Source organism: Sus scrofa, chromosome 6 (assembly GCF_000003025.6).
Source record: "Sus scrofa isolate TJ Tabasco breed Duroc chromosome 6, Sscrofa11.1, whole genome shotgun sequence".
NCBI lineage: Eukaryota > Metazoa > Chordata > Mammalia > Artiodactyla > Suidae > Sus > Sus scrofa.
In genome coordinates this window covers 16,451,974-16,465,034 of record NC_010448.4, presented here as the reverse complement: position 1 = coordinate 16,465,034, position 13,061 = coordinate 16,451,974, and positions in this window count along the sequence as shown.

Genomic DNA, 13,061 nt, shown 5'->3' with positions numbered 1-13,061 from the left:
CTATGTTCAGCATCCCCCTAACATAGTATTTTCTACCCACCTTTCTTGCACAGTTTTATAAAGAGAGGCATCTGTCTGTGTGCCTAAGTTTTAAGTGTTGAAAAGGCAAGAGTGAGCTTTTACATGCCTGTGTGTATTCTATTCTTTCAATCAAATGTGACCACTTGACAGGTAAGAACCACTTCTTAATCTTTTCTCTAACTTCACACCCAGTGCTGCCCCTTTAGGAGAACAGAAATTGCTATGTTTTTTTAAATTTTTTTATATAATGATTTTTTTCCATTATAGCTTGTTTACAGTATTCTGCCAATTTTCTACTGTACAGCATGGTGACCCAGTTACACATACATGTATACATTCTTTTTTCTCACATTATCATGCTCCGTCATAGGTGACCAGACATAGTTCCCAGTACTAGCAGGATCTCATTGCAAATACATTCCAAAGGCAATAGTCTGCATCTATTAACCTCAAGCACCCCATCCATCCCACTTCTTCCCCCTCCCCTTGGCAACTACAAGTCTGTTCTTCAAGTCCATGTTTTTCTTTTCTGTGGAAAGGTTCATTTGTGCCATATGTTAGATTCCACATGTAAGTGATATCATATGGTATTTGTCTTTCTCTTTCTGACTTACTTCACTCAGTATGAGAGTCTCTAGTTCCATCCACGTTGCTGCAAATGGCATTCGTTTGTTCTTTTACATGGATGAGTAGTATTCCATTGTGTATATATACCACATCTTCCGAATCCAATCATCTGTGAATGGACATTTGGGTTGTTTCCATGTCTTGGCTATTGTGAATAGTGCTGCAAAAAACATGCAGGTGCATGTGTCTTTTTCAAGGAAAGTTTTGTCCAGATATATGTCCAAGAGTCATATGGTACTTCTATGTATAGTTTTATCAGGTATCTCCATATTGTTCTCCATAGTGGCTGTACCAGTTTACATTCCCACCAACAGTGCAGGAGGGCTCCCTTTCCTTCACATCCCCTCCAGCATTTGTTATTTGTGGACCTATTAATGATGGCCATTCTGACTGGTGTGAGGTGGTATCTCATGGTAGTTTTGATTTGCATTTCTCTAATAATCAGGGATGTTGAGCATTTTTTCATGTGCTTGTTGCCATCTGTATATCTTCCTTAGAGAAATGTCTCTTCAGGTCTTTTGCTCATTTTTCAGTTGGGTTGTTGGCTTTTTTGCTGTTGAGCTATATAAGTTGCTTGTATATTGTAGAGATTAAGCCCTTGTCAGTTGCATCATTTGAAAGTATTTTCTCCCATTCTCTGAGTTGTCTTTTTGTTTTCTTTTTGGTTTCCTTTGCTATGCAAAATATTGTCAATTTGTTTAGGTCCCATTGGCTTATTTTTGTTTTTATTTCTGTTGCTTTGGGAGACCTGAGAAAACATTTGTAAGGTTGATGTCTGAAAATGTTTTGCCCATGTTCTCTTCCAGGAGTTTGATGTTGTCTTGTCTTATATTTAAGTCTTTAAGCCATTTTGAGTTTTATTTCTGTGCATGGTGTGAGGATGTGTTCCAGGTTCATTGACCTACATGCAGCTGTCCAGGTTTCCCAGCAATACTTGCTGAAAAGACTGTCTTTTTCCTGCCTCCTTTGTCAAAGATTGACCATAGGTGTCAGGGTTTATTTCTGGGTTGTCTATTCTATTCCATTGGTCTATATGTCTGTTTTGGTCCAGTACCACACTGTCTTGATGATTGTGGCTTTGTAATATTGCCTGAAGTCTGAGAGAGTTATGCTTTCTACTTGTTTTTTTTTTTTTTTGTTTTTTTTGCCTCAGAATTGCTTTGTCAATTCTGGGTCTTTTGTGGCTCCATATAAATTTTTGTATTGTTTGTTCTAGTTCTGTGAAAAATGTCATGGGTTATTTGATAGGGATTGCATTGAATCTATAGATTGCTTTGGGTAATATGGCCATTTTTACAAAATTAATTTTTCTAGCCCAGGAGCATGGGATATCTTTCCATTTCTTTACATCTTCTTTAATTTCCTGATTAATGTTTTATAGTTCTCAGAATATAAGTCTTTTACCTCCTTGGTCAGGTGTTAGAATATGTTTCTTAGATAAGGAAATGACCATCATATTCCTATTTTTATGCAGCCACCTTAGGGAAAACATTTTATGACCCTTTTGGAATCTTTCCTGGGGCATTTTCTTTATCTTCACTTCTTTTCTATTTTTTGTCTTAAATAATTTTAAGTAACATTGCTTACTTGCTTTATTTAAAATAAGCCACATTTCTATTTAGAGATGCAAAACATTTCTATTACAGAAAAACAGAAAATATAAACATAAGAAAAAAAATTAACAGCATGCTTCTTCCAATCCAGAGATAGCAACTTATTGAATTATCTAACCCCACTTCTGTGCATAGATTTGTAATTTATATGTAGATAGGAAGAAATGATCTCTAGCTAGATGGCACGTGAACTAGATGATACATAGAGATTAAATGTTTTAAGTTATGCAACCAACTGTTTTGAAGCTGAGATTTCTTTGGCTTTATAGCATTTTTTCCCCTTGAATTCTGAAGCTCTGAATGCTCCATTCTGAGCTGTTAAAAAATTATGAATTTTTAACATGTCCAAGGATGAATTAATACTCCCAGATTATATTGACTATTTGTGAGCCATGCTGGTTTTGGAAAGCTTTTACGTTTTAAATACTCAGGGAGGTAGGTGAAATTCACACCCTAAATTCAGACCTGATTCAAGACTCAACTTGAGGTTTCTCTTGGGCATCCGCCACAGCTCTGAATGGCAATGCTTCATTTCATCCATCTCAGAAATCACCTTTCCTGGTTCCTTACCACTGCTCCATGGGGAAACTTATTCTCAGGGAAAGCTCTGATGCAGGAGGTGCAACCTCCATTTTAAGTTAGTTAAACCTCCTGGACTAGAATCTGAGTACAGGGTTAAAAAACAAACAAAAGAAAACAGAAGGGGACATTCATGTCATCTCTCTCCAGGAGATTTCTTTTTAAATTAAATAGCCACCCTCTTCTCCCAAAGACATTAGATTCTAAAAAATATATTTAAATAGCACCCAGATTACAATTCCTCCTGATAACAACCAGGAAATTGAACTGAGCCTGTCATTCTTTCCTTAACTTGGACTGTTCTGGCTTATTCCTTTACAAGTTTATGAGTTAACAGTGAGGCACAGGCTGAACTTCCTATTTCCTGGCTGGTGTTCACTGATGTCATGAATTTGTTGAAATACGACTTTAAAACACCATCACTGTGCGTTTGCTCCTGGTCAAAATCTGATGGCAGCTTCCTTTGTTAGATTTAGTCCTTTTAGTCCTTTCTCAATTTGCTGTCTGTTTCCCTTTCTGTTCAAAAGTACAGGATTTGGTGGAACCCACTACCCTGAGGGATACTGAGTAGCACTTAAAATTATTTGATAACAGAAAACTGTCTTCAGTCACTTTGTAGCAAAGCCATGGTGAGGTCTGCAACATTATATATTTAAATTTCTCTTGTTATAGAAAAACAATACAGAAGTGAGGTCCAGATAAAACCCATCGCTTCCGAGAGCAGGATCACCCCCTTCCACACAATCACATTCATTTCCAGCTTCCCTTTTGACCATCTGTGGAGCTTTGGGGAAAGTGGAATTAAATCTGGAGATTTTCATTTGTCTTGATTTTCTTGCTCAGGGTAAACTGTTTCAAAGAAAGTTGAAATGAGACTAACATTTTCCAAAGTGTCTACCTTTCAGTCTCACTGCAGAAAAGCTCTGGAATTTTTTTCACTGTGCTGAAATACCATGACACCTGTCTAGACCAATTATGGTGAGAGAGTGGTTGAGGCTCTGCAATAGAAATGATGGATGTGCCTGGGATGGTTTTAGTGACTCATTAGCCAAATGCTACAAAGATATAAAAGTTTTCGTGGTTTTTATTTTCATTTACATCAAGAGCCTGCTTAAACCCATACCATTCTCTCCATTACCTCTTTCTTTTGCGGTTGAAAGAAACTATCTGCTCCAACCACCCAGCTTGCCTCAAACTTAATATGCAAACTGTCGTGTCGCCTGTGCCTTTTTAGTTACCCCAATCCCATTTCTAACTAGTGATTTCCAAACTGGAGGAGGAAAGTGGCAGGGATTTAGGTATGCCTTAAATTCATTTCTTTCCATCCATCTCTTGTGTTTGGAAGATGGACATACAGAGTGGTTTGGTTTTTTTTTTTTTCTTTCCTTTTTATTTCTTTTTCTCTTCGGATCAGTTTATGGTATTTGGGTTTGCTTTTGTTTCTTATTCTCCTCACCCAGCCTCCATCTTCTTATTCCCTCCTGTGATTAGTCCTGTGGCAGGTGCATCTTTCTTTGGTGCTTTGGAAAACACTAGGCCTTTATTCATATTAAGTCCACAATATCATAAATGAAATTTTGATTTGGGTGTAGAGGTTGCCCTGCTTGTAATATGAATCATAAACACCAGCAATGCAATTTTAAGAAGCTGATTTTTCTTCCCCTGAAGAAGGAAGGAAAATAAAATCTCAGCATCTGCTAGAGTCAGACCACCCACCCCCCTCCCCTGCTTACTTACTCTGAACAAAGGCTAGGCAATCTCAGTCCTTCTGAATACTGTATGAAATTCCAGGCCACATACAGAGCATGTATGGAAACAGAATGTGCAGCAGGAGATGGATTGCACCGCTCGCAGTATTTACGTATCGGCAGCCCTGTTTGCGTACACACACATACCGCACACTCGAGTGGGGGAACGGGGGGCTGGTGGTCTAGATTTATATTTCCCATCACTGAGCTCTATCCTTTGGGATCAACTTTGTCACGGGAGCACTGGTGGGGGTTTATTACAGTGTATGACAGCAGGTGTGGGGCTGTATGTACACTGTACATTCATTGTCCTCCTGGCTCAGGATTTATACAGTCGCACACCCCTTCTTTCCAAGAGCTTACTTGGTGCACAGACATTCATATATCTATAGGACGGGGTCCTGCGTAAGGCCCGTGGGGGCAGTGACAGGACCCTAGCCATCTCAGCCAGTGCTGGAAGTACATTGAAAGGAATTTGATTCTCATACTTACTGCTTTTCATTTTAAAATTGAGATTCTTTAAGAGACAGAAATGGCCACTGAACTAGACATTCTGGCCATGCTAGAAGAAATTCAGATATTTGCCAATGTGACGGAGAACAAATAAAGTAGATGCAAATGCTCCCTGAAGCTATAAATTTAGTCAAATTGTCAATTTATTAAGTATCTACTCTGGTCAAGGCAGGCTTATCACCTAGTACTGTAAGGAACACAAGAGGGTTCCTACAATTGAGAAGATTTAGCTTCTCAGGATGTAAATGATACAACTCCCCTCCCATTCCCTTGGACCCTTTGTTTTCTGGTAGGAAAAAAAAAAATCTTGTTTAGAATCAAAATTAAGCTCATTTGGGCCAGAGCCCTTTTCAGCAGTCTTTTCTTCCAATCCTGAAAAATAGGGACACTTTATAAGTGGATGCTTTTGCTCTAAATAAATAGATCCATAAATTTGAACCCCATAAATTATCTGATTTTTATATAGCTGTTTCAGGGAAGAATTTTAAAAATGCATTTGGGGAAAAAATTGGAGTAACATTAATTTTTAAAAGATTATAACCGAGTGCTATGCTTGATAATGAAGAAGTACATAAGTTGCTTTCCTTATCCCCAGATATGTGATGGAAGGAGAAATGGGTTGGAGGTAGATATCTTGGATGGTTGTTAACTAGAATAATTTAAATAGACACTCCTCATTTCTAGGCACTGTGTGAGGTGCTAGATGACAAGATGAAATGCCTTGAGCTCAAGAAACTTCTCATTCTGGAGAAACCTGGCCCCAGCCCTTTAACTTACTTTGCTTCTTTCCACTGTTTCTCAATATCCATCCCACTAACAGCTGTTTGTCTCAAGTATGTCAGGTCTTTCCCAGGTATGGTCACTCGTATGGACAACTGATATAGAAAGACACCCACTGGGGTTTATGCAAGATTCTTCATTCAAAGGCGCTTTAAGTCATAGGACTCAAAAGTCAAGTTTCTACTGACCAAGCTCATCAGGAAGTTTTGAGTTGTTCCTATCTCTGTGCCTCACACATTCCAGCTTGAAAAGGATGCTAAGGACTTTATGATCTTCTCCACTTTATCATCAGATTGATCTTGCTGAAACACAAATCTAATACATCTTTCCTTCGCATGTAAGACCCTTCATGATATGGGGCTGTATTTTTGTTTCCTCTCTCTTCAACTCCTAGCAGTTTTAACTGTTGGGAGGCCCTATTCCCACCTTGCTGTTGCCTACCCATGTCTTTGTACCTGTCTTGCCTCCTATCCTTTTGGGTAATCACTTCTGCTTAATGTTTGTCCCACTCGAAAAAAAAAAATCCACTGTCTCCTCAAAACGTTGTATATGCTCAGTTTTATAATCCTAACAGCATATTATTTTGGTATTCATGTCTGTCTTCTCTGTAATATGACGATGAATGTTTTTGATGTAGGGAACAAAGGTATTTACGGCTGCATCAGAAGTGTATCATAAAGTCTCTCTTTCTCCCTTTATCCCCTACACTAAACACAGACCTGGGCACAAAACAGGTTCTAAGTAAATATTCATTGAGCTGTAGGGTGGGAGAGTTTGTATGCATTAGGTGAAGTGAGTGGGAAGAAAACAGTAGTATCATATAGATGTGTAGAGTCCCAAGTATGAGTGTCATTGTGTCTAGAGGCATGCAAAGTAAATAAGGACTCCAGGCAGGTGGAAGACCTGAGTCAGATGGACATTAAATGTAAGACAAGTGTTTGTGGAGACAAAAAAGGGATGACACTTGAGAGAGAATGGCAGCAGCAAAGGGCAGGAAACCATTCATTGGTGATCATACGGTCAAGATTTTGTAAGTGTTTCTCATTTCATGTCACTTAATTCTTTTTAATGAAGGCCATTCATCAAATGGATGTCTAAATGTAATTTCATTTTCACACCTGTGTAAGCTTTTGTCTATGAAAGAATTTGTAAATTGGAATGCATACCCTGGTTTTAGATTGGATGATATGGGTACAAAGTCGCCATATCAATGTGCTTTTTAAGATAGAAGTCTTCCATTTGGGAGTACAGATGGGTTCAAGGAAACCAAAGTCATGGCATTTTTTTGTACAGTTTTGCTTTGGTCAATGATTCCTGTTCACCTACTTCCATCCTACATGTAGGAGGTATATAGATATCTCTGCCCAACACAAAGTGAAAACCAACAATTCTGTCATAGGACATGTCACATATGTTATTTAGTCTCACGCTTGTGTCATTTAAGAATGTATTTCATGGAGAAGGGGAGCTTTTAGAGCCTTTTTAGTCAGCAGTTCCAGGACCATTAGCATTGCTTGGGATTTTGTTAGAAATGCAGAGTCCTTGGTCCCACCCCACACCTACTAAATCAGAATCTACTTTGGAACATGCTCCTTGAGTGATGTGAATGCTCCTGACCTGCAGACTGTACTTTGAGTAGCAAAGCTTTCAACTGGGGTTCCTCATCTGAAGCCCCACAACACAGAAAATGACTTGACAGGCTATTTTCTCAGTTTTCCAAAATTGGTACTTGAGTAGGACATTCTAGATGCAGAGGTAAGAAGTTAACTTCCTACATACAAGTGATACCTCTGAGGATTAGGGTTTAGCTAATTCTCTTAGGGGTCTTCAATCAGGAAAGGCATCCAGAATCCTGAACTTGAAGAAGAATTTGATTATATTGAAACTTCATTAAGTGTGAACACACTGACCGAGGTAGGTGTGAGCTTGTAACCTGACTATGAGATGGGTGGCTTCCCGTTGGTGAATCTTTGTTTTTCTTCCAAATTATCAGAAAACATAACCAGCTTTGTACAAACTGAAGCCTTCTTGAAAGTTTAGCAGACTTTGCATGCCCGATTTACAGACCCAAACGGTGCAGAACTAGCTGTGGCTGAGTTAAGTAAATAAAAGCACAGCACATGTTTTCCATGGCTCCACATATAGACTAGATTTAAGTAACTTCAGACTCCAAAGATATTTTTCTCAGACACCTAAAATCAAAGTCGCTTTTTGTGTGTGTGTGCCAAAGTGTAGCACAGCTGCCAGAAAGGTGGTAATAGGAAAGATGAAATTCTTCCATGCTCTGGGCCCATGAAAATTGGGCTGTAATCGACATTATTTGGCAACTTTCTCCATTAGCATTCGTTATGGCAGTCACATCTGTCCTGCGCGTGTAAGTGTGTGTGAGATTGGATCTGGGGAAAGAAGAAACGTCTTTGAGCAGGAGGCAGCATTTGGCCTCACTACCTGGAGTAAGAAATCAGAGAACTCAGAGGCACATTAACAGCCGGGGACTTCTGACGGTGACCTCCTACAAAATTGGATCAGGCTTTTCCCTGGCAGTTGTATTAAGCACACATATTTGATGAAATGTGCTTCTTGAAGCTGGCATATTTGACTGCTTTCTTTCTTTCTTTCCTTTTTTTCCTTTTTTTTTTTTTTTTTTTCTGGGGGAATAGATTCTTTATTATCTGCTGAATTCATTTCACTCTGTCAATATTCTATAGAAAAATGATGGACATTCTATAATTTTGACTTTTATATTAATTCATAATTTTGATGGCTCTACCTTAGGGCTGCTTTTCTCTCTTGCAGCCTTTCCTTCTCCTCCCTCCTGCCCCTGAATTGGTCCTCTGGTTGCTCCATCCGGCAGCTAAGCTTATGACAGCTGCGTCTCTCCTTATTGCCTCAGTGAACTGCGGGTCTTTTTTCATATTAAACCCACACTCACGGCAATGAAATTCAGATTTATAGCTGGAAATCAGCCTATTTGTAATATAAAACATAAACATTGGAGCCTTTGAAAAAGCTAAAGAATTTTTTTTTCCCTGCTTTGTATTTTTCCTTCCTTGGAACTTCATGACTTGAGTCCCAAACAAGCGCTATTTTAAAATTCTCTGGCACCATGTAATATAATTGATAATAGTGTTTAAGCAGCATCTCATATCATCCAGCATAGTGCAAAGTGAGCCATCCTAGGATATGAGCTTAAAAAATTGCATTAACACTTAGACAAAATGAAATTTTTATACTTGATTTGCTCATGGTTGGACGGATGCAACTAAACACAATTTGAGCTGTCACTTTGCAAAGGGGAAAAAAATATGCAACTTTGGAATGTTTCAAATGAGCCCAATATTAGATTCTATAACTCAGAGTGACACAGGAAATACTATTTGCAACATGATTGGTTCATTAATATTTGGTAATTGTAGTACATCATTTTAAGGGGGAAATAAAATGCAAACAAATGTTTGCAGCTTCCAGTCAGTCACTGCTGCTCAAGTGCCACCAGCAGGAAAGGTTTGGGAGCGAAGGGATAACGTGCACTGGGAGGTTATATTTTCCCCTCCCCATTTTCATTTTGGAAGAATAATTTTCCTCATAAACCAACATGTCAGACAAAGCATCTACATTTTAAAAAAAAATATTATTTCACAATTTTCCACATGCACATTTGATGTAAACCCTGGAGGTGTATTCCCTGAGTACCTATTACCTCCATTTTAGGGAAATTACATTAAATTATTAGTGACAAATTTACTTGTCTGCCAATGTATTTTTCTGGAATTTTACTACAACATCAATACTTGGCTGTTTTCTATGGGCCCTCATTTACCTGTCTTTGAAGGCAGCCACTCCTTGGGGAGCCCTGTCTGTCACTACCCGAAGCTGGAAAAAGTCTTTAACATTCGCCGTTTCGAATTAGACGGAAAAATATGTTGTGCTTTAAAAAGGTGATGTGCCCTTCTGGATTTGACAATTAGGCAACTTGTTGTGTAATCTATTGTCTCACTTTTTGGACAGGGAGGAAACAACCCAGGTCGTCACAGGTGCCGGAGCGTGAACAGTGGACGTCGTCTCTGGGTGTAAAATGCGTCTGCCAGGGACTGACAGCAAAATGGGGAGAGAGGGTCACATTTTGTGTGTTTATTTTAGGGAAATCAGTGCAGAGAAGATTTACTCCGATGCCAGTGAGCCTGGAGCTTCCAGGTCCCTCACTTGCAAGGCGCCCTTAGTGGCTTAGGAGGCGTGGAGAGTTCTGGGATGTGGGGGGAAGACAGGTGTCATCAGGGGAAAAAAAAAATCCCAGAAAAAGAGGGATCTGAATGGTGAGAGCCCAGCTCTGGGTTGTGATTTATTTTCTCATTTTAAGTAAATATTAACACCAGAAGCTTACTGCAGACTGCTTTCTTACAGAGAGTCCTCTCAGTTCTATAAGCTTCAGATCTCGCAAAACCTGGATGTGTTGCTAAAATAGAAGGTTATTTCTCTTGGCATCCCAGTTGAGGAACAGAGTTCTGGCAAGCGGAAGCAGCCTGTGTGAGAAAGAGAACAAGAGTTACATCTCAACCTGGGGAGTCCTGTTGCGGGACTATGTAAGACAGGTGAGCATGGAGCACATACAAGGAAAGCTTGAAACAGAAACAAAGGGCGAATGAAGAATAAGAAGCAAGAATGGAAGTCCCGGGGGAGGGTGTATAGTCATCTCTCCATTTTCCCTTTGATGTAGAATTCTTCTTCATTAGAGTGTGCTGAAGCAGCGCTTGGCTCTGATGACATTTAAAATCCTCCTATCTTAGTCTGTGTCTAGTTCTTTGGTCTGCATATTTATTTTTTCTTTGAGCCTCTTAGGTCGTTTTGTGGAATATTTCAGTTCATTTGTCGTTTAAGATCCTGGTGGCTTTGAGCTGGTCAAGAACCTCTGTGTCTTAGCTTTCCCCCAAATATGCAACTAATTTGTGATTATGGATAATTAGCTTGGAGGTGAAGATCACGCAGATATGTGTTTTTTGTAAATGCTCAGAAATTATTTTCCTAAGACGTGTGCAGCTCTATGGGACTCAAACTTGGACTACTCCCTTTTCTTCCCCGGTCTCTACCAGCCAGGAGCCTCCCTTTTCCAAAGGCCTTCTCCTTCCCTCCTCCCAAAACACAACCATTTAGATCAAATTAACTAGAATAACTGTTTCAACTGACCTAAATTCATCCTCTGCTATGGCTTGGGAGGTTTGACCTTAATTAAACCTCTATTTTGCCGGAGAATGAGACTGCTGGAGGGGAAGAGCATATGAATTTCTACTTTCATTTCAGGTGGAACATTTGTAGCACCTGGGAACAGATTGTTAATGAAATATTTGTTTTATCTAGCAGTGCTTTGTCAAGACCTGGAAATCTGGCAGTTTGGCAAGTCTAAATGGGATATAATAGCCGGTGCACAGAAGGGAGATAGTAAGAGGTCACTGCTGGGAGTTCCTGTCATAGCTCAGCAGAAACGAATCTGAACTAGGATCCATGAGGATGTGGGTTTGATCCCTGTCTTGGATCAGTGGGTTAAGGATCTGGCGTAGCGCTCAGCTGTGGTGTAGTTCACAAACATGGCTTGGATCCTGCGTTGCTGTGGCTGTAGCATAAGTCGACAGCTGTAGCTCTGATTAGACGATATGGAAGCCTGGAACTTCCATATGCTGCGGGAGAAATAAATAAATAAATAAATAATAAAATAAAATAAAGAGGTCAGTACTGCTTAAGGAGATATGTGAGGTAATTATTCAGGACAGCATGGAGGAGATCTGTGGACCGTAAGAGAGTAGGACTTCCTAACTCTTGCCCAAATTCCCTTCCTCAATCTTTGTCCTTGATGCCAGGCAACTAAAATGCGTTAATACATTTGGTGATCACAGCCACCCTATGGGACAGATACTATGATCCTTTCTTTTTCCAAGAGGAGACCAAAGTGTACCATTGACCAGAAGAGACAACGTCACCTAACAGTCCAGCCAGGATTCCCACAAACTGGTTCTTCACTCAGAGATCCAGTACATTTCTTCTCTGCTCTGTCCCCTTCTTGTCACCTGCTAAGTCCGAATGTTGAGCTAGTTTGAAATTTTTACTCTTAATGCTTTGGCCAGTTTTAGAATCTCTTGAATAGCAGTCTTTGAGTATAGTGTCCAAAGTTGAATAAAGAACAATTAATAAATAAAGATGCGACTGATCTAACTTTGGTACCCTAAGGCACTGCCTTTATTGAGGGGAAAGGGATCAGTGATGAACTTGGGAAGGAAAGGCAACCCTGCAGAAAATTTGGCAGACGTAAAGGCTCCCCCTTAAGCTGTATCAACTCAAGGAGCAAAGTGTGATATGTTTGTTCATAGTCTTTCAAACCAGAGATTCTTTATTCAAAAGAAACGTTTAGAAATTGTTAGGCTGTCCTAACTATTGAGATGTTATTGCTAACATCTCCTACAGCTCCACCTCTGATGGCTCATGAAGTTTCGTGATTACTTTAAACCAAACAAAAAATTTGTGAAGAAGGTTGGAGTTGGTGAGTGACAGCCACCCAGTGGAAATGTCGTCAAAACCTTTCAGTTTTGTTTTTCATTTATTGCCCTAAGAGCAATATTTATGTTTCTTTGACATTTGAAATCAATGCTTCCATTTATAAATCTCAACCCGAGAAACAGATGTATGCTATTACACTTATGCTTTTGTCTTAGGATGCAACCAAAACAGAACATTCTTTTGCTGTTCTTGCCAGTATCCTGGGTACCCCCCACCCATTGAATGCAGTTGTAGCGCTAGGATTTTAAAGACTGTGGGTTAAATTGACCAGTTGGATAAGAATTAAATATTTATTGAAGCCTACTAGTGTGCTAGGTATTTCGGAGATACAGAAGTATAGCCATGCTCCTACATGTAGTCAAAGAAACAATCAACAGTAAGGTTGATAGAGCCTCATATGATTAAAAAAAAATGTTTGAGTGTGGGCTGGAGACTGTTGTGGATGCTCAGAGAAAGTGTGTGGGAACCTGTGGCAGGTCTGTGGGTGGGAGTTGGGTTTGGTTAGCAGAAAATGGTGTAGAGCTTTTTCTGAGAAGGGATAGGTAAGGCAGGAGGTAGGAATATCCTGCAGGATGCAGCTGAGTCTGGGAATCAAGAAGAGGAAGAAATAAATTTGGAAAGGGAAATAGAGAACTCT